The following is a 23,945-nucleotide window of genomic DNA, read 5'->3' on the forward strand; positions in this document are numbered from 1 at the left end:
AAATACTTCAACATGAATGTTCTTCTCTTTTTTTTCTTTTTTAAATTATTCATGAAGTCTTTGCTTGAGTTGGGGGGTGGTGATATACAAGAATAATCTCAGAAATGATTGCAGTTAGGAAAGCAGTAATATAATATTTTTGAATGCCAACTAATACAAGGACAATTTGTAATTCAAAAAAATATGATACAATAAAACTAAGAATTCAGGTTAGTCCTTAATTTGACCTACATTAAATAATTATGATGTAGAGGTAAACTCATAGATAATTTCAAGGACTCCAAAAGGATTCAGCTTAAGTAAATGAGATCTTACATTTTATACTCTGACATCCCTTGCTTTTATTTTTCCCTCAGGTGCAAACTCACATCAGGATCTCTTTCCTATGCAATTAGCAAGGTAACTGCCTTACCTAGCTGGCATTGCCCCTTTTCATTTTGGGGTCTGTAAGCATTTGCCACTTGCACTCAGATCATGTTTTTGTGAGAGGCCACAGAGTGACTTTCTTTAAAGCTATCAAAGCTTTCCTCATTATCCTTTATGGGCTGTGCAGAAAACATCTCAACTATTAGACATTTAACTGAGTGCAGTAGAATGGGTTTTCTGGCCCCCTCCAGTTCTCGGGTAAAAGCTCTGTTCATAATCAGTTTCTGGTTTTTAAAATGACCCTCAAGAGGTTCCTTCCGGTCCACTTCAGTTCCCTTTTTAGTGTCCCATTGATTTTCCAGACTTTAGGAACGTGTCCTTAACTGCCTGCTTTTCCATTGGCTCTCTCTACTGAATGCTAAAGGAACACTTTGTTACTTCATACACCAAGACAGGAATATCTTGAAAACTAACACACCATTTATAACAGTACAGTTTACAATAGCATTTCCTGCAGAAAGAAGGTGCCTTTCTCAGAACAAGAAGGACAATTTCTGCACCCCATTTAGTTTTAAAACTACAAGCAACACCCTTGTTTCTTGTCAATAAAAAGCCAGATAGGATAGAGTAGCAATCACAATACATAAATGATATTATTTGTCCCCAGAGTACATACCGAGTAGTAATTCACTCAAAGAGCTTGCATGAATTATAAATAGGCAGGAAAGCACAGAGAGGGAACCTCAGTCCAGACCCACTCCCCACTGCTCATACACGAACAGTTTAAAGTCACACAAGCTACACAAACTATGTAATGAGATTGTGAGGGTATATAATTTACTTTTGATTCCCCTTCTGCTCTAAATCTCGTTTTAAATAATATAAGGATGATGCAGAAGCTGTGAATCCGAAGATACAACACTGATTAAATTTTAAATCAAATAAACTAATCAATATAGAATCTGAAAAATCTCTTAGGAATGATGGGACTTTCAAAAAAGACATCCCCTTGACTCCACCCACCCCTAAAACCAAAACAAAACCAGCAAGACAAGAACAAGTGAAAACCTTTAGGTCCTAAACTACACGTAGACGTGGAAGACAGAAATATAAGCTTGCAGAAAACATGGGCATTTATGAAGCATTTGGTAATGCAATGGTGTTCACTGAAGGGCTATGCTTTGACCTGAAACTCAGGGGCAAAGCCATTATTGTTTCTGTTCCTGAGAAAAAAGAGTATTTGTGTTGTAATATAACATATTGTTATATTGTCCAGTTCTTTTTTAGCCTTTAAAATAAAAAATTGTAGTCATTTTCCAAAGAAGAGTCATAGAATGATCAGATCATAAACTCTATAAATAAAAATATGCCAGAGACCCTCAGTCCTTTCTCAGAATACAGTATTCATGTGTCCTATTTTCTTATTTTTTTCCTCTGGCATTTTCCTTGAGGTCCCTTTGAACAAAATAATCAGGGAGAATTGGGAAGGTAAAAGGGAAAGAAATCTTTTCCTCTTGCAGAAAAGAATAATTGTATAGAAGAATTTCACACACACACACACACACACACACACACACACACACCCCAAAAAGCAATAGCTGAGTTGAAACAGAATCGTTATCAGAAAGCCGGTGAGAGAAAGAGAAAAAGATATAAAGGCAAAGACTCATCTGAATGATCCTAGTTAAGGGTCTTACCAAAGAGACAGCTGAAGTTATCTTTGAAAACTGGTGAGTCTCCCTGCTTGGCTGAGTTTGAATTGAATGTTCCCAAAGTAACATTTCACAAACAGGGATACCCTTCCATTTCACACTGCTCTTTCTTGAAATAGCAACACCATTTAGCAATATTTCATATCAAGACAATTACATTGTAGAATTATTATAGTCTTAGTGCTTCATTAAAATTAAAAAAAAAAAGTTAAATCCCTGTTTTGTTGAACACAAGAAATGAATAGTAAATATTGATTTAGAATGAATGCAAACATTTCCCTCGGAGTGGATAATTACTGCCTTTCTATGCAAAACACTTATATTTGAAGAAGCACTTCACTTACTTTGCCATGCGGTATACATTCTTTAGTACATTGTAAATTATACGTTGTCCTGGACAGTGTCTGCTCTATAATTTCTTGTGTCTCTACACCAGAGTCAGTATGTAATTTTAAACTACAAAGTTTCTGCCAACTAGGAGAACAGGCTTAACTCTTTCTCTTTGCTAGATTCTCAGATCCTTACTGGAGGAGACCTGGAAAGCAAGAGGACAGATGATCTCAGATCTGGGGCAGTTTGTTCTCTGTTTTTAGACTAAAAGAAATGCTGCTAGTTAACTGGCCACAGATTTACAAAGTAGAAACTAAATGGAATGTAGAATGTGTGCACCTAAGCCAGTTTACAGCCTATCTAGACAACATGAACTAAATAATTAACATTAGAAATTCTGAATGAGGCTGAATGTTTTAAATATCTGCTGCAGTAAAGTGTAGTTAAATAAGAGATATTAGAATAGGTCACACTTTAGAATATATCTTTCGTCAAAACCTTTGATCTTCACAGTTTTATCTCTCTGCCAAGATATTTGCAGCATAGCACTATTTAAATTATATGAAGAACTATATTTTAACCATTTCAATATCATCTATGTAGATATTGATTTAGTTCAGAAGTTGATGTTACAATACTTCTAATTGGATTCCTTAATATAGAAATAGTAAATAGTAAAAATTATAAAAGATCATGTACATCTTATTTATAATTTTTACATATAATATTACACTTCTCTAAAGCAACAAAATACTTGCAAAATTGCCTCAGATGAGAAAGACTAAAGTACGCATCATTCAATTCTCTGTCTCTATAAAATTATTTTTTGTTCGGTTGCTTGTTTGTTTATTTCACATGTAAATGATACCATACAGCATTTGCCTTTCTCTGTCTGGCTTATTTCACCTACCATAATGCTCTCAGAATGATCGTTGTCAGGGCTATGGTGAGGGGAAAATGGGAAGATGTAGGTCAAAGGGTACAAACTTTCATTTATAAGAAGAATAACTTCTGAGGACCTAATGTACAGCATGGCGACTGTAGTTAATAATATATGGTGTTGTATACTTAAAAGCTGCTGAGAATGGGTCATAAGTTCTCTCTCACTATACACACACAGAGTTAACTGTGTGAGAAGATATGTTAATTATCTTTATCTTGATCTTAGTAATCATTCCACTGTATATGTGTGTCTGCATAGATTATATAAAACATATATGTTATACTGATAAATATAATCAGGCTGTACCCTTTAAATACATACAGTTATGTGTGTCAGTTATTCCTCAATGAAGTTAGAAAATACGTAAGTAATTTTTTTTAAAGTAATTAAATTACATGAAGAAATGAAAGCAAAGAAATGCTCCTCTTCAGGAGATAAATAAGATGAAAGCAAGGGATTGTTTCTGTTTGAGCATGCAGCCTTTTATATCACTTCCATAGAATCCACACGTTCAGATCCTGTGGGATTTAGTCATTTATTCTCTCTGGTTTCAAACTGCATATAACTTTCTAGCTTTGGGGTATGTTAAAGTTTGCAATATAAAAAAGATAAACTGTAAGAGGAACAATAACATTTCATTAAGATTATACCATCTATAAATGTATTTGAAGAAGGTGGATCAAAGTTGTGCCCTTGCGTGTGTCATGTAGTACCTTGTGGGAATCTTCTGTGCTCTCTTATGTTTATACCTGCTCCCATTATTGGCTTATTTTAGACCAACTTGCCTGATCGTAGGAACTGCCTGGGGAGTTCATTAAAGAACAATTCTCAAGACCTTATTTCAGAGAGTCTGACCCGATGAGTCTGGAACAGGGCCCAGGAAACTTTTTTTTTTTTTTTTAAAGCTCCAGATAATTTTTATGATTAAGTTTAGTAAGTATGGTTCTAGGCCTTCATCTAACTTATGCTCTAAGCTCAATTTTGTTCTTAATCATTGTGAGCACTATATTCACTAGTTGTACTTCAGGGGAAAAGGGTAAAGTCTCCCCTCTAACATGCTCACTGAGAAATACACTGTCTAACACTGTCAGCATTTTAAAAAAAAAAAAAGCACAACTAGGGCTGACTTTAAGTCATACCAAAGTAAAACTAATTGATACCAGATCTGTTCCTTAAAGAAGGTATTGACAGAGGTGTGCATTAAGAAACAGGAAGGTATGAGTTACTCAAGTACAGATTGAAAAGGAAGTGGACACAATAAATTGACACAGAGTCAAGGGGGCTGGATGGAGAGGAAACTGCTAAGTCAACCATGTTCTAAATGAGTCTAAGCTCCACTCCTTGCAAATAAACTAAATCCAACAGTTGCCTGAGAATAGACTTAGTCTGCAAAAGATGATGTGGACTTTGTGGATGCTAATATTTTAAAAGCAAATGACAATTTAATACTTCCATAGAAATATGAATATAGACCATGTTGGTGAATTTGCTAGCACATAGAAAAACTTTTAAATGCCAGACTGGATCATAATCATCTGAATCAAATCCAGCCTTGACCACGACTCTGCAAAGGTGTGAAGAGGTATTTTGGAAGAAAGTGGGTAGATGTCCCAGACGATGTCAATACTAATGTAAGTGACATTAGTGAACATCATATATAATATGTTTTTCTAATAGTAAATAGTCAAATTTTACACATCATAAAGGTAATAAATAGGTGCGTTAATGTGTTTGATTTTGTCTGTTTTGTCCCTCCACACTTCTAGCCACTTGAAACAGTGAATATTGTAGAGTTTTTTTTGTTTTTTTGTTTTGTTTTGTTTTGTTTTGTTTGCCTTCTTTAAGGTACTTGTTAGCACCATTGGCAGTACAAGAGGTGTTGGGTAACACATCAAGGCTCTTACTAAAAGGAAAACAAAACAAAACAAAACACCCAGAACAGGGTCTAGAATACAGCCCTTCACAGCCCTGGACTTGGGGGTATAGCTCAGTGGTAGAGCATTTGACTGCACAGCCCTGGACTTCATGCATTCACTGGCTTTAGGAACATTCCAGTAATGTTAAAAGATGAAAAAGAATATGCATCTTAGAATTGATAATATGTAGAACTCTTAAAGTGAAATGAACAAATAGATAGGCAGCATCCTAAGGTTTTAAAGATGTTTATCAAAGAAACTCAAAGACCAACAAATAAAGGTAGGGGTTGGGCAATCCCCACATTATTCCCCAGGGCACTGAGACCACCATGTCAAGATGACATGAATTGCTTAAAGTCACTTTGTCACAGCAGAACTTTTGCCCTCTCAGATGAGGCTATGAAAGACAATGGACAAGAAGCATATCTCAGAGCAGCCAGAGTGGTGACTGGAATGCTTTCCACCACCAGAAGGAAGAGATCCTATTACTCTAGTCCCACAGAATATGCTATATGCCCCCCAACTCATGGCCACTATAAGTTGTTTCTCCTTCTCACCTTTTCTAAATGGTAATCTTATCTAAATGAATTTATCCCCTCATTCCTCCTCCATTGTCCATGGAGGTGGTAATGGAAAATATCATGTAGAATTTTGTGAGTAGCTTATGAAATTGCCACATCTGCATCAGACTCAAGGCCAATACATTTCCATCAAAGATCCTGAACTTGCATTGGGATGCAGTAACAAAGTGAGATATGGGTTTGTATCTCTTTTGAAAGAGGTGAATATGTTCATAGTATAGAGGTGGGTTGGGTTATTTTAGGGAAGGCATTACAAAATTGTGCACATGTGAAAAAGAGTATATGTAGAGAAAAATGGACCACAAGGGGTAACTAGTAAGTATATATCCACTAGAGATATTTGGGAGAAAGTCTAGCCTTCACTATGAGAATTATCTCTGTGCTACATTTTTTTCCTAAGTATCCTCTAAGAATTCTAGCTGTCAGATCACCTATGCTGGAGGGCATGTTTGCCATCATGTGTAGACAGCGTGCCTAAAATAAAATCATCACAGAATAAAGTAAAAGCTGGAGAAAGAAGGGAGAGAGTATGAAGGATGGTGGGGGGGAGGGCAGGGAAAAGGAGATAACAGGAACCCAGAAATCAGAATTCCTAGAAACATAAGAGAATACAAAGAAAAAGTTCAAGTTGGTTTTCTGTCACAGTCAATTGAAAAAGTCCTCATTAATACAGAATGAATTGGCTTTTCATTCAAATTTCATAATAGCTTTGCAAAGGTGGGGTCATATAAGAACACTCTTATTGACTCCCTGTCATTAAGTCAGTGAGAGTAGAAAGAGGAAGGAGATTTTGTATCTCACTCCCACAGAGAAATGGAATCTAAATTCACCAGGATATGCAACCAGGAACTATCCTGACCCTGAGGTCAATACCAAACAGCCATAATAACTAATACTTACTGAATTCTTAATATGTGCAAATCATTATACAACATTAATGATATATTTCTATTAATCTTCCCATCCCTGCAACAACCAAAGGAAAACGTTTTTACTTGCTCCATTGTGCAGATGGGAAAACAGACTTAGAGAAGATAGACAATTCGCCCAAGGTCACACAGCCAGCTAGGACTGGAACCTGAGCTCCTTGCCCTTACTGCCTATTCCCTTAACCACCATGCCCAACTGGGGACAAGTATACCAAATGGAATACTTCCCAAATACCAAAGAAATTCTTGTATTTATCTTTATCTCCTGTCCAAGTCCAGAACGAGAGAAAAAAAGTGTTTTCGCTCTGCCAACAATACCACTAACATTGCTACATTGACATTATTCAGCAAATAGCTTTCCCTTAGTAATCATGGTGAGAACTCTCTGCCTGAACATTACAGGCTGTTTCCCAGCAAGCACAAATCCAACTAGAAATAGACCACATATTTCAAAAGTAGTAAAAGAAGTGGCATGTAATTGGTATTAATTCTGCTTTGAGATTTACTTTAAGACCCGACTGACTTTTGGACCATAGAACAGAATCTCATTTGCTTGGCTGTTACTCAGCATTGATGCTCGAATGTACCCTACTTCAGTCCTTGTGGCAGGACACCATTTCAGAAAGCTGAGTGTTCAAAGGAATGTTACTTCTGCAAACTGCTTTCTTAATGTCAGAGGAGAAAGCATCACAGTTGTGGGGAAAGTTGTGCATCTACCAGGAAAATATTCATCAGCCTACCCAGTTGGTCATTCCCTTTCCCTTTGGCTATCTGGGCATATTTTAGTCTGTATTAAAATATCCACAAGACCTCCACTCTTAATCATAAAGCTTAACAAAAAAAGATGTCCAGGGAAAGTTATTTTCAGGTATAAAATTAGAAGCTCCTTTTAACTCCTTTGCCTCAAGATTTGCATAACCGTGAGGGCCAAGAAATCAAACGATAAAAATACCAGATACTACAGATTAGAAATGAAAAGTAAACCAGCCACATGCCAGTTTCTCGCTACAAGTTCCAGCCGAGACCAAAATCAACGTGACTGAGAGAAGATGTAGTGTAGAGAGAAAATCTCCCAGGATAATCAAGGGATATATTTCCAAGTCTATTTCCCCCCACAGAACTGTTTTTGTTTTCTCACATCAATGAGCTAGAATAAAATGTGGATCCCCTGATCAAGCTGGCAGAAGTCATGCTCCCTACCTGGATGCTCGCAAATTGTAAATCACAACTTTACAAGGATTTAACTTTTCCCTTTCCAAAATAATCAAATGTTGTGGTGAGGGGGCCACTAATCATGACAAAAAATATACTGCAAATTCTTTCTTTTGGTGCCAAGTCCAATAAGTTCTCTGAGTGAAATTAAATGCACGATCTTATTCCAAACCACAGCTTCCCTTGGGGATGTTCAAATCTCAAGTGGGGGCTGAAAGGCCAGCTGTATCAAAGCCCAGGGTTACACCCATTTTTTCAAGTTGGTTTGTGTGTGTGTGTGTGTGTGTGTGTGTGTTTCCTTTTTTAACTACTGCCTGTAGTGTAAATGGCTCGGACCCCTGTGCATTCCAGCCCGTACAGTCAGATCAGTGCTTCATACTTTCCATACTCTGCCACCAAAAAAAAGTGGGCCAGTCCCTGACTTTTCTTAGTTTCTCACAGTTTTTGTTTATTTTAAGAGATTCTGTGTTGAACTCCAGGGACGGGGGCAGCGGGAGGGTGATAGAGATGGGGGGTGGGGGGAGACAGAAATCTGTTATGTTGTAAACAATGACTGGCTCCATCTCTTAGATCTGCAATATCACAGGAATTAGAGATGGAAAAGACCCATTAGGTCATCCTGCGCACCCTGTGCCAACATAGCACTATTCCCCACTGTAGATTATCTCTTCTGAGAGTTTTTAATATGTTTAAAGGGTAGCCAATGATAACATAGCTTCATTTTATTTCTTTTACCGCTTTGTTCTGTCCCATCTACAACATGCCATCTCTAAGGATGGCTGCGGGGTGACTTCTCAGAGGACATCCGACTGCCCGTGAAGAATTAAAACAACATTTGTGCTATGCAACAACGACGTTCCATAAGTTCAGCATGGAAGCATCCATAAAGACAAATCTTAAAGAGCCAATATTTAGTCCCAGGAATGGAACAGTGACAGGAAAAGCAATTTGGCCATAGACATAGTCTATGTGTCTAGTACATTATACCCCAAATACACTGTGTCAGTGTCTGTGTGTTCACACGGAGCACATAGACATACTCATCATTACCCTAGAGTGTTTCTGTTTCCTAAAGTTTGTGCCAAATGCTGCATAATTCACGAAAATGTGATCCAAAATATTTAAGGTTATGTTTCTCACAATTTTCTTCTTATATCTCTTAAGTCACACATTTTAAATGTCAACTGGTATAGAGAAATATTTAATTTCAAGGATACTCCGCCATTGCTTTAACTCTTCCTTAAGTAGCTTTGGTTTTTCATCTTCATTCTTACCTAAGATAATGTAGTGTATCAGCTTCTTTGTACATGTTAAGCCCTGGTGTCCTACGTTATTAAACTACCAATTCCATACATCAGGAAAAGAGATACAATGTGAGAGAAACCTCAAAGGAAGAATGAACCCAGTGTGTGTTCTTGAATGGCTACCATCTCAATCCACTGTCCTTGAAGGCTAATTATAAGAGATCAATTCAACGTTACTATTTGAAAGTAAAGCATCTTATGCAAAGATTACAATCAACACTGATAGAATACGTATTTTTCTTATGTCAGTCTGTTATATAGTATTTTCTAGGCATAGTGCAGGATGCATTTTAATTTTTAATGCATATAATAGTTTCCCATCTTTGATATGCAGGGTGGGAAAAAATAATTTCTCACTGTTCTGCTAAAAGGGGGATAGTTTAGCAAATAAGAGTCTGGAGTATGGACCCTTTACAAGTTTTGTGATTGTGGACTCTACCAGTTACTCTCTCTGTGAATTTGGTCACGTTATTCATCAAATTTTATTGGTTCTAAGACATCATGGACAGTAACACTGAGGATTATTTTGTGTGTGATTAAGAAAACAAAGCAATGCTAATTAAATGATGACATGATACACGGAATTTTTTGACACAGTACCATGATACATGCTGGCAGAACACTGATGCTGTTTCAGTTCTGTAAGAGTGCTATACCATTGTCTCTAATTTTTCTTCCACATCACTTTAAATTATTCTGCAAGTCTTGATTTTATTTTTTTACCTGATCATGAGGAGTCAACAGCAAGTTTTGAGACAATAATCAGAAAAACATTTTAAAAAGCAATTATGGGGGGAGAGTGAAATAGGTGAAAGGGATTAAGAGGTACAAACTTCGAGTTACAAAATAAGTCATGGGGATATAATGTATGGCATAGGGAAGAGAAACTACACAATTGCAATAACTTTGTATGGTGACAGATGATAATTAAACTTACTGAGGTGATCATTTTGTAATGTATAAAAATATCAAATCAGTATGATATACACCTGAAACTAATAGGCTATCGCATGTCAACTATACTTTGGTAAAAAAATAAAAATAGGAAACAAATATATGTAATTGCAACAATCCACATATAACTGAAACAACAATATAATTATCTATGACCAAGCTATATTCATAAACAAACAATGAAAACTACGCCATGATTGGCTTATAAAAAGCTATCCATTATAAGACCCCTCTTGAGAGCAGAGAATATATATGTAACAACAACAAAAAGGAGGCCCTAACCCTACTGATATTTCCTACATTATCCCATGAATCTCCCTTCATAAGTAAGGCTCTATTGTGTTTCCACCCTCAGGTCACCTTCTTAACAAAGAAATAATGAGATTGTCCCTGAGACAGAGGAGGTCTGGATGGTAGCCACGGATTTGAGTGGCCTCTCCAGTGGTCTCTGACATTAATCAGTTGACTTTCTTATCACCTGGAGTAACCTTAGTTGGATTTTTATAGTCAGCATAACAAAACAAGCAAAGAAATTTTGTAAATATTAGAATATTCAGCAAATTAACAAGGGGAGTTATGGGAAGAAAAGAGTTGAGCACTTTTTGGAATCATGCAAACTTTTTTTTTTTTTTTTTTTTTTAATTCAGGGCTTGCTACTAGCCAGTAGAGTGGTCTTAGGCAAATTTAATCTCCCCGACCTCAATGTGTTAAATTATTTTGTAATACAACTTATTGAAGTTTGAGATCTAAATGAGATAACGTATGTAAGGGTCTTCCCCTGAACCTTCATACATAGTAAACACTAAATATATTTTAGTTGCTTTCCCATTAAAGTGCCAAGGATCAGTGGAGATCATTTTTAGCAAACATGATTATTATAAAGGTGGGAGAAGGAAGTGAGGCGATAGATACAACAAAATAAAAGGACCAGAGATTAAGGACAAAAATAATAGTTTCTACAAAGTCCTTTATTAAAAGGTAAAGGTCTGTTTATAAAATCAGTGATTGATGATTTATATAGTACTCAAGAAAAAGAGCCTCACTTACTACCAAACAAATGTATATGACAGAGGGATTCAATCTTCTTTTTATAATTTCAAGAATAGAATTAAATTGGAGAACTTTAGAAGAAGAAAGTTTGTGCTCTGTTGGATTCTTGTTGGGGAAGACTTTGACCTTGTTCTTCTCTGGACAAAGCTATTCTGATGGCTGGTTTTCCTTCAAAGTCTTCCCTGACCACTGTGGCTAGTGGAGCTCATTAAGCCTTTTGTAGAACTCTGCTCCTTTGCTTCATAGCTCTACTAAGAATCAGTTACTGTGTTGTTCACTTATTTGCTTAGCTGGTTACTTGAGTGGAATTGTGTTAGGGTAAAGAGCATGACCTCTAAAACCATCACACCTGGCTTAAATCCCTGCTCTGCCACTTATTAGCTGTTTCTTTTTGACAAGTTATACGCTCTTCCTTACCTGTAAGTGGGGAAAATAACAGCTTCTTCACAGGCTTGTTAGAAGGAATAAATGAGGTAATATGCATAAAGCACATGGTAACCAACCTACAGTGTGGTCCCAATAAATATTAGGTGTTGTTGTTTTGTAGTACCTTCCTTTGTGTTCCAAAGCCTGGCTTAATACTTGGCACATAATTGGCACTTAATAAATGTGCATTAAAGAAATGAAAGAATGAATATTCTGAAGAATATTCCTAAGAGGAGACTTCCAACAATGGAATCCATTGCTCTCTGAAATCCTAGTCCCTGTCAGTCAACAGGATTGCTGAAATAACTCTCAGAAAAGGTTTAGATGTCATTCTATAATGTGTGGGAGATTAAATTAGTTAATCAGTAAGGTGTCTTCCAAATGGAAGATTCTGATATGATCTAAGATAGTGTTCTTATCTCCTCCCCTGCTTGGGTCCTAGTTTTCTCAAAGATAAAATAAAGCTTTTTGACTAGATAATCTCTGGTATCTATCCTATTCCAACATTCTATGATCCAATACATGAGCCAACTGAACCTGTTATTATATTTTTCCTTCAAAAATAGGATATGAGTTTTTCATTTGGCAACTCAAATAACTTGGTTCAATTAGCACCTGGGACAGAGTTTTTCTACCCAAGGGGCAGGGAGCCCAACAACTTGTGACTGGCTGTAGTCACTGCCACTTGGTGACAGAAACATAAACAGTCCATTCCCCATGCCTCCTCTTTCCACTACTGGATTCTCCTTCACTTCCCACCTTCCAAACTAATATGGTCTTGTCTTATACAAGCAGCTCCAAAGCAGAGGAATTCCACCCACACAGCACTGTGGAAATTAGAGCTAGAAAACTCTTATTAGATCACACAAGCTACACCCCTTCCAGAACAAGAACATCCTCTTCAACTGACATTTCAGCTCCTCTTCTGGCTTCAAAATAAGGCCGTGCTTCAGTGGTTCCTGTATATGGTTTGAATAACAGTTTATAAGCATTCTGGGATCTTTTGAAAATAAAGGTTCCATATAAAGTGATACTGCTATTTTGTTTGTTATAAAGTTTTGCATGGGGTGTGTGTGTGTGTGTGTGTGTGTGTGTGTGAATGTGTGGCTTCTCTTCCTGGGAATAATCACAAGATTTCTCACAGAAGAAATTGTATCAAGAAGACTTCAACTTGATTTCTGCCAAACTTCTGATAGTCAGCCATTCAGACCTAGTTGATTAATGCCCCTATTGCCTTGCTGTGAATGTACAATAGAAAAATTAGTTTTATAAACAATTAAAATATTATTTAAAGTAGTACATGTTAATTATTGCTAATATATTTGCTCACATTTTCCTCAACTTAAAGTATATATTTATTTATTGTCAATGTAAATTGTTTAATTTTAATTGTATAACAATACTTTATTGCCTTTGGATATGAAAGCTTATAATTGTTAATTTGCTGAACATTCAACATTTTAAAAATCTGTTTGCTTGTTTCATTGCGCTGAACCAACTTAACATTACTCCAGGTGACAAGAAAGTCAGCTGATGAACGCAAATGTCAAACACGACTGAGGATGCAACCCAAATCCTTGGCTGCCATCCAGCCACTCTTCTGTCGCAAGGACAGTTCCATTATTTCTTTGTTGGGAGGGGAACATGAGGGTGGGAAACAGAGTCTGAGATGACACGGTACATGGTACTTTGCATGCTTCTTATGGATTTCTTCTCTTGAAGCGCTTAAAGAAGATAGTCCAGGAAGATGTTTCCTTTTAGCACACACACAAACAAAACTAGCAATACTGCACCCATTTCACGGGGAAGAGAACTTGATTGTGGAGAAATAGGGTCACTGGTCATTGACTGCAACTTAAGTCACAGTGACAGAGACAAGGCTAAAATCCATCTCCTAAGTCCTAACCCATAATTATGCCCAAAAGACCATATTTTCTTAAGGCCCACCAGAAATAGAAACTACGAAGCACTCTACAAAATGTAAAGTGCTACTAAAATGTATAATAGTTATAAAGTTCTGAACTGGGATAGTTTATTTCCTCCATCTGAAAGTATATGAAAAAGAAGAATTATTATAAGGAATGATGATGAACTCAGTATATTCTGAAGAAATTGCTATTCTTTTAGATGATGCAATAAGTTACATATTTATCAAGGAAGTTTTGTAAACTAAAGATAATTTCCTGATCTTACAAGAGCTGTTATTCACATTGGAAAGCTCTGGATAACTGCTGTTAGTTATGTCTGACACACAACTAATGCAGAGAAATCCAATCGTGGCCCATCATTGGGAATGAACCTCAACTTCCAAAACATTCCAATTGAACAGAGTTCAGAGAGAGATAAAGACAGATATGCACTACTTGGAAATTTCAAATTGAATGAAGTGGAACGAGTCTTCAAAAGAATAAACAGAAAATGGGGGACTCAAGGAATAAAAAGCTATCAAAGAGAACACTGAGAACACAATTCTTGGATCAGTTTAGAAGCGCACAGACTGATATAAAATAGTAGAAAATACTTTAAGGTTATACTGAATAAGGGGCAAAGTGAGCAATGAAAACAATAGGTTCAGCAGTTTTAAAACCATTAACAATAAATAAATGAGCCAGTGTGAAAGAATATCAAGGTTTCCCTAGGAGCACCCGTGTGGCTCATTCTGCTAAGCAACTGCTTTCGGCTCTGGTTATGATCCCAGGGTTCTGGGATCAAGCCCCAATCAGGCTCCTTGCTCCGAGGGGAGCCTGCTTCTCTCTCTGCCTGCCTCTCCCCCAGCTTTTGCTCTCTCCCTCTCTCTCTCTCACAAATAAATAAAATCCTAAAAATGTTTTAAAAATTTAAAAAAAAAGATTTCCCTAAAAGGAAGCATTCCTCACAGGAATAGAGTCATAGAACGCAATATTAAAACACCAGCATTTATACCATACTCACCAAAATATGAATTATGTTATCCATTTCAGCATAATATGTTTCGTTAATCCTAGACAATGCCTCAAGTTGGGAAACCATTAATCCATTTTAGGGACCATCTAAAGGCTAACAGAAATACCCAACAAGTCTCATTTCAAGTTTGCTTTGGATAAGGAGGATCACAGAAAGGCTGCTCAGGTCACTGCACTGAAAATTCAAAGGCCTCATACTGGCTCAGCAGGAAGAGTCTGCAATCAATTATTGCTGCCTGTCATGGCCATGGGAGTGGGGAATCCAAACCCACCTGCCATTTGTTTGATTTTCTGATCTAGTCCAACCCTCCTAACTTACAGATGAGGAATCTGAGACATAGGGAACTTACATTTAGGAACAAAGAGCTGAAGTAATTGGCCTAAGGGTAGACAGATATTAGGTTGTTATTTTTTATTAAATGCAGGTACACTGATGTCGAGTTACCTACATTCCTTTCTACCATTGCATTACAAATGCTGATTATTTGGAATTCTATAGGGGATATAACCCATACTTAGTTATACTTCTGTAATAATATAGTCTTAGTTCATTTTACCCTAAAAATCTTAATATTTAAATATAGTCTTAATTTTTTTTCAAACTCCTAATATATATCTTTCTGAAAAAAATAACTTCTTAATAAAACATAATTTCTCTTTCTAGGACATTTAATCCAATAAGTGTACTGATTTTCCTAGACCCCATTCCTTGTTTCTTTTTCTTTTTTTTTCCTTCTTTCTATCTGTATAGAGAGTTTATAAATCTAACTGACTTAATCTCATTCAGTGTGATACTAAAACTAGTAATGAAGTGTAGAGGAACTATTAATATACCAACTTCCTCTAAAACACACACCAAGATACTCTTGAGAAATCTCAAATTACAAGCCATATTCCCTTGAAGCTTACAGTAAGAAGTATGGAATATCCATTGGCCCAGTGTTTACCATCTATAACCACACCTGATATAGAATTACTTTTCAGAAATCTAAATGAAATGTTATGAATAACCAAATCGTTATGATAATGGCAATAATTGTATATCTAATGTCCATACCAACATAAAATAACCTGGCACTTAAAGGTGTTGTTCATCACTTAAACTTCCCTGCATTATTGTAGGATTTTATTCACCTTGTGTATAGGTATATTTATTCTAAAACTTACTTGAGTGCAACTTGCAAAGACAAGAAAGCAAACATCTCTATGAAAGGCTCCTTGTGAGAAAACACACAGATTCTATGAAGATGGCTTGTAATGAAGTACCTCATGCCCACTGGGATTTTTTCAACATTTTTTCAAACTATCTATATTAGGTGGTCATTGGGAAGTTAATGGCATATGGGCCTTCTTCTGAAAAATCCTGTAACCCAGGCTCCCCTTTAAAAACTACAGCAGGGGATAGGATAGGCATAGAGCATATTTTATGACTATTACTGCTTTGCCTCTCCAGCTGCCCATTGAAGAGACATTTTGGTTTAGGTTTACCTATCATGGCAGCATGGGCCAATTGGGACCCATGGAAGGTTGTAATGAGGGGCTCTATCAACTGATTTCATTATTTCAGAAGGCCTATGGGAATAACACACTCACCAATAATAAGGGTGCTAAAGCTAGAAAAAAGCTAAAGGGTGCTAAAATCTTATCAATCTCATATGAAAACTCTTACTACTTCATGCTTATCAGTCTCTGATTGGTAACTGTGTATGTGTTTGATTAGTAAAATATGATATAGAAACAAATAAATTGTTTTGTTTGAACATTAAAATATTTCAAAACACAGAGTCTTAGACAAAGAAGATAATCAGAGAAAACTACATTAAGGGCTTAGGGTCAGCATAATATGTTTCATAAAGATGATGATTGCAATGCAATAGCTAAAACTTTCATAGCATTTACTACGTCTCAGGCACTCTTCTAAGCATTATACATACACTAATTCATTCAATCATCACAATAACCATATCAGGAAGGAACAGTTATTAGCCCATAGTAGGCCTATAAAATAAGAAGTGAACAAACAGAGAGGGACAAACAAAGGACATGCCTACAATCATACAGACAGTAAGTACTGAAACAAAACATTTAAAACAAACAAACAAACAAAAGACAAAAAACAAACAAATATTTAATCCAGTAAGGCCGTGGAATCCATGCTCTGAGTTGCTCCTTTCCAGAAGTACTCTGTCTGGGATCTTACTGTTAATTACAATAAATATAACATAGCCTAGTGGCTTCCTTACATATAAAATTAGGGATATTGATAATAGTCTTCTCCAGAGTTGTTGATAAGATATAGTAAGCTATTTTTTGGTAAGATTATAAAGCAATACTTGGCACAGGGTGAATTCTGTTAGGTGTTTGCCAATCTTAATAATAAAAGGAGACAACAGGTCTCTGGTAGAAGTGCAGGGAAATCAGAGGCCTCAGTGCCACCAAGGACTCTTACTGAATATTGTTTCTTCTTTCTACCTCAACACAAACACTCTTATGAGACTATAATTTACCACTAAATCTGTGTGCCTAGAAACAATTTTTAAAACTATAACATCCACCACATGATCTACACATTCTTTGGGCCAGTGTATCATTGCATAACATTACTCAGTTTTAATAACACTCCTTCCTTTGAAGCTCTGTTGTAGAGGAGAGTAATTCTACAGCAGCTTTGAAGTATACTCCCTTAAATAGAGTAAGAGAAAAAGCCATTGTTTATCTCACTACTATTTAAGAGTTAATGAGAGATTTGCACCTGTACAGCTGTTGTGGACTGAAACTAGCTCATGGAGTGAATGTGTTTTCTGCTTGAGACAGTTGTAAATGCCTTGAGTAAAAACACTGAGGACTGCTAATGGATAGGTTTATTTTAAAGCATGCCATCTGCTATCAATCATAGAGAAGTATAGGAAGCAAGTTTGGCTGGGCTCCCTCCTTGCGAGCCTGATAAAGACAGGGCTCCAGGACTCGGGAACATTGAGTCCTCAAGAGAATAAAACATCAAACCTACTCAGCAGCTCCACTAACAATAATAAAAATGCCTCTGCCTAAAGGTGACATTCTGAATTTACGATTATTTGTGTCTATAAAGTGTATTCTTTGGCTCCTGACTCATTCTGACTGTCTCACTCCGAGAACAATACATTAAGCCTGCCTGGAGTAAATGGAAATCCTATCCTTTTATTAAACCAGCAGCCAGTACCTGAGACGATCTAATGCCCTGTATGATCGCAGGAAGATTTTCAGCTCTGTTCTGTTCCTTTTTTCAAGATTTTTAGTAAGAAAATTACAAATGAAGCCTATGTTAATGCACCAAGATCCATAAATAATGTAGGCAATTTATGTTCCCTAAAAGACAAAATAAAATGAAATAAAATAAAAGAGTAAATTGGAACTAATCCTACTCTTCTTCTATCATCTGCCTACTACAATGCCATTGGAAAATTACATGTTTGAGATATGTGTTAGTAAAATTGAGAACCGGTTGCTTGGCGTTATTATGTTCTGTATGCCGTATGGACCAAGTATGTTTTCAAGAGGACAAAACATTATTTCCTCGGAAATCTTCCAGCTGTGGAATCATAACCAATATTGCTTTCAAAAATGGATCCCAAAGTATTCCCTGAAAAATGTCGAGCCTGGCTTATTAAAAGTGCTGCCTGCTGAAATCCTCAGTGGATAAAATGAGTTGTGGTGGCGTTGGAACCTTCCATAGCTTATAATGTTAGATTCTGCCACAAATCTGCAGCTTAACTTAATTCTACTGTTAGCCTGGAAAATGGAGTTGTGAGTATTTAGGGAAAACCCACCTGGCCAGCAAACTCATGAGCCTAATTAAAGTTAATAGAGAAATTAAAAGAGGAAAACATTGGCTCAGCAGTGGTAAGAAGAAATGTATAAGGCAATAGAAATTCAGGGCAGGCACTTATATTTTTGTATTCTGCTTTTGTTAGAAATATTTCTTCCTAAACATAAGAAGGAGGAGTTGATATTATTTGAGTTGCTACGTATTATGGGTGATATGCTACAGTTCAGTAAGTAATTTTCATACTGAAGGAAATTAATGTTTTAGGTTAAATAGTAAAGAAGTGGAAATACTGATTGAGTCAGCGAGTGCACTTACAGATCTGCTGTGTGCACAGTGCTCTCCTAGGTTCGGTAATATTGGGAATTTTACTAAATTAACACCAGTTTATTAGTAGTAATATTAATAAAAATATTAGAATTATATGTAATATTGGCAAAAGGCATTATCCTTGCCCTTTGTGGAGAAAAATGTCTGACTTTGAAATGGATTGAATTCCAAAGCAATATTACAGTGCCAATCTTAAGAACTAAAGTCTTAGAGATAAAACATGCCATAAGACTTCAGAAAAGGGGGAGAAAAGCAAAGTCTGCAGTAGCCCAGAAAAGCTGGTTAGGAAGCCTTGTATTATTTCCTTAAAAATAGAAGGAAGACATAAATGAATAAAGAGAGCCTATAATTTACACAAGAAAGGATATAAAAGGGAATTACCTACTGAAATTTCAGCATACCTTTCAATGCAGGATGGGATTAAATGTTGAGTCAAATTACAAAATATACCTGGGGCAGTAGGCAGCACCAACAATGCTTTAGTCCTTTGACGTTGGTCAAAGAAATCAAATGTCCATACTGATGAAGCTGGAAATGCATTAATGTCTGAGTAAAGCAGGTTAGTTCGGAGTCAGAGCACGGCTGGTAAAGGTTCCCTGCCTCATCTCAACAGGCAGGTGCTTCTACCCACGACACACCATTCAGTGCCACGAGAGGAAGAGAACCCAGGGTTACCAGACCTGCAATTTATCAAAGGAAGCTGGGCACCTGGCTTTTAAGTAATACTTCCCAATTTGTTCAAAACTTCCATGGTCAAACTAAACCCCTTTCCACTGTGGGACGGTTCCAGCAATCCTGCTCTGGGCTTTTCAGAATGTCCACGACATTCAGAGACGTGTGAATGATTAATTCTAAGAATCCTGATCACCAGCCCAAATGCTACTAAAAGTTCCTGTATTACATTTGAAGTCCTTCTACCTGGTGGACTTAGCCATGTTTTCATGAGGTCAACTCTACGAATTATTTTAGAGGGGCCAGTCTGCTTCGGAAAGAGCTGAAGGCTAGTGTTTCTTACACCAAATCTTGAGTCTCTGACAAATACCTCCAAGGAGCACCAAGGAAACCAGCATTGTGATGGGCCTGCATTGCCACAATTAGACCTGAGTGGTCCTATCAGGAAGAGAAATACCTGAAGATTAGCACAGTAATTTGTTTCTTTAAACCTGAATCATTTAATCTCTTCTCCTGAGAAAGCAGTGGTCTATGAATATGGTCAAAGAATTAAAATTGCATTTATAAAGTGATTTCTAAAAGGTTTTAATGTTTTCAATAAAAAGAATGGGTCATTAAAATATAGTTAATAAACAGTATTCAGAACTAATTAACTTAAATACCCCTACTTAGAAATTATATATACTCACTGACTGAATTATAAGAAAGTTATAATACCAGGTAGGTATTACGTGATGTTTTCACAGTTAATATTTGCAACATAAGATCTACACATATAGAAAAGGAAGTTTTTAAATCAAACTGAAGCCACTCTTGTACTTCGGGAAGTCTTATTTTATCATACTATTTAAGGACAGACCTATGTGAATTATTTAAATAATACTGCCAATTCTAACTACATATAATTCCATGCCATTGGGAAAATGTTTCTGAAAGCATTGTGTGTTTATTTGGTCAACAAGTATTTACTGAATTCTTACATGTTTCTGTACTTGGTGCAGAAAAAAATACCTTACTGAAGGAGCTTTGTGTTACTGGATTGAAAATCATTTCTTTTAGTTTACTGTCCTTGCATTTTAGGTTAATCTCAAATTCAAAGTCATCCACATTAAAAGTCACATGCATAAATAGCAACAGATTCAAAGACAGAAGCTCTTGCTGCACACTAACACTTATCAAATATAGTCTACACAACATGTAGGGTTATTATTAATATCGCAACAATTTTCTCCAATCTAGAATGTCAAACCACCCACAATATCAAGAAACAGGTGACCTTTGGGAGGTAAATATGCCAACCAAATAATCCAAACTTAATCAAAACCAATGACCTACATGTAAACAAAGAACAACATTGACAATAAAATACCATCTCTTGCATACTCGAATCATCTAAGGGCTAAGACTAGTTCTACCTTAATCACAAAGTCACTATCAGACCTTGATAAAAGAGATACCACCTCTCTGCTTTTTGTTTCTCCCCTGGGAAAACAGAAAAAGGAACTAGGTGTTCTCTTAGCCCTCTGCTCTATCTAGAATTTCTCATTTGTTTTATACTATTTCTATTTCTGTGATGGTTATGCTTATGGAATACTTCTTTTTACTTTGATATGGATTTTTTCATAATGTATTTACAGATTAGGTAAACATTTTCCTTTTTTGTATATAACAAAGTGCATTTTCCTTCTTACAAAAATAGTTTTAAGTATATCTACCTAATCATCCATCCATCCATCCACCCATCCTAGCTGGAATGGCATGCTACAGGGAAAATCACTGCTACAACTTTGGTGTATTTCCTATTAGTCATTTACTTATGCAGTTGTGCATACATATTTATACAAAGATGTCATTAAACTGTATCAGTTTCTTACTCTTCTTTTTCCTCCACTCTACATCATGTCAAAGACCTTACCTCATATCTTTTTGTGTCTTTTAAAAATGCAACTATAGACTCTTCCGTTAGATGGACACATCACCATTTCCCAAATGTTGGACATTTGTTTTCACTTTTTGCTTTGCAATGAAAGTCCTTGCTAATAACACTTATTGTACACCCATGAATACTTCCTTAAGATCAATTTCTAAGTATAGATACATGATTTCTAACGCTTTGACTTGTAATGCTACCATGGTACCCAGAAAGGTTGTGTCAACTCACTCTGCCAAAGTGTAGAAGATTGTCTATCTTTGATAAACACGGTGGTGTATATTACATCAACATGATCCATGGCCCATAACAAGAGATGTTACACTGCTTCCTAGGGAGCAACAGAGAAAGGAGTACCATCTTAATCTCTAATTTTCTCAATCATAGTTTTTGAGTATTCTTGAAAGCTTAAAACTGGGCTCTGTGCCCACTCCTTACACAAACATACACACACACACACAGCTCCCGTGGTCATACATGTAAGATGAACCTTCTGATGACAGCAAACAGACTCCTGCTGACATACACAATCAGGGAAAGGGAGGACTTTTCTGAGACCACTTGGTTATAAGCCAGCAGTCAAGAGGCCATGGAGAGCGAGAGTGAGTCTTTAGGGGATCCTGCCTGGTTGAGAAAACAGTTTCTAAGATGATAGGAGTGTTACATGGCGTAGATGGGAAAGATCTTTCCTTTATCTACTAAAGAAAGAAAACTTGCCAGAAAATGAAGTATTTTCAGAACCAGCAACAACAACCAAAAGAAAAATTTGTGAATTTTGCCAGCTAGCGCAAGGAACTCGGCCACCAGTCAAAAGGCTCCATGTCCAACTCAGAGCTGGATTCACTTTAACAAAAATTTCCCTCTTCAGCCACCTAAGTGTCTGTTGAATTAGGCAAGAAGCCAAGTTGGGGTAGAAATAGTCACTCACATGAAATGTCCGTTTCCATTTGGATCTCTGTGGCCCTTTCCCATGTCATGGTGAAAAAATGCTTCCTCTGCTTGGATGTTTTCAGGATGCCTTGGTTTGAGGAGGAAGTTAGATCTGCTGTTCAGAAGGCATCCACAGGAGGGGAAGCCACAGCTCTGCACACTCAGACCAAGCTATCCATGCTTCAATAAAGGAGAGAAAGGACAGGACAGGACAGGAACAGAAAAGAGGAGAGAAGAGAAGAGAAGAAAAAGGAAAAAGAAGGAAGAAAGGAGAATATGAGAAAAAGCAAAGAAAAGAGAAGGAAAAAAAAGAAAATTATCCCTCGCCCACTCCTACCCATGGTTTTGATGTTGAAAGAAACCTGTTGTGGTTTAAATGACTCGGTCAGCTCTTTTGGGATTTTCCAAAGTTTCCTATAAAAAGAAATCTGTGGGAAATGAATGATTGCTTAATCACTAACATATGCCAATTTCTCAAAACCTGTTATCTTTTTAGTGTTTTGAATTGTATTGTCCCAACTAGTGAATTGCTGTCTTCTAATAGTTTTAAGTAGTGATGCAGACTGGATAGTCCCTCTCTCTCTCTTTTTTTAACCTTTGAAGGGTAATAGTTAAAGAAAAAGCAAATACCACAAAAGGGAAAGACAGGATGTTTATGCAGAAAAATAAGGGGACAGCGTGATGAGGGGCTGGGCGGGGGGGAGAATGAGGCCATTATCTAGATATATAGTGGGTAGAGAGAAAACCTGATTTCTTCAATTACCTGTATAGCATAAGCAATATTATATTTAGTCTCACTTAAAAGAATACATGCTCTATTTTCTTCTTTGGTAAGGGTAAATTTGGCTAACTAGTAAGATTATTTGTCTTTTTAAATCCATAGTAGACATGGAGTTTGTCCAGTTTTGCTTAAAAATAATTAAAGTGCCTGAGCCCAGAGAACAATCTTTAAAATTAAAGAAAAGCTGGGAATAAAGCATAAAGGTGAAGACATCATATGGAAAGGGGCTGGTGAAGGAAATAAAATGGATGCTATTTCCATTCTATGAAGACGAAGATCACTGATGCCTGGTATTCAATTTATTACATGAGTTATAGATAAGGAATTCCAGAGGCTGCTGCTGTTCCTGGCAGTTGCATCACAGAGAATCCACAGTCTTCTAATTTACTGCTGGAACCACGAAAATAGATGTTAAAAGCAAACCCAGCCTTTTTTTTTTCAAACTTCTTTATTAGCGTTCTTTGTGAAGAGTTGAAAACCCAATGAGGTACTGATGTTGGCCAGGGGGACATGTGTCAATACCTCTACACGAAAGGTCCCCCACAGGCATTCAGTGAAAGGAGGGATCTGGGGTTCTCAACTCTGGCTGTACATTGTAATGAGGAATTTTAAAACTACTAATGCCTCAGGTCTGTTCTACACCAGGTGAATCAGACCCTCGGCATGAATTTTGCTATAGTTTGTTTTAGATCCTTGAGTGATTACAACATGAAGCCAGGGAAGAGACCCACCCACATGTTCTTATGATATCTAGGACTTCTCTCTCTTAAACCATACCTGACTTGATTGCGGATACTTTTTTTTTTAAAATATGTGTGTGTATATTTATTTATTT

Source organism: Meles meles, chromosome 9 (genome assembly GCF_922984935.1).
Source record: "Meles meles chromosome 9, mMelMel3.1 paternal haplotype, whole genome shotgun sequence".
Taxonomy (NCBI): domain Eukaryota; kingdom Metazoa; phylum Chordata; class Mammalia; order Carnivora; family Mustelidae; genus Meles; species Meles meles.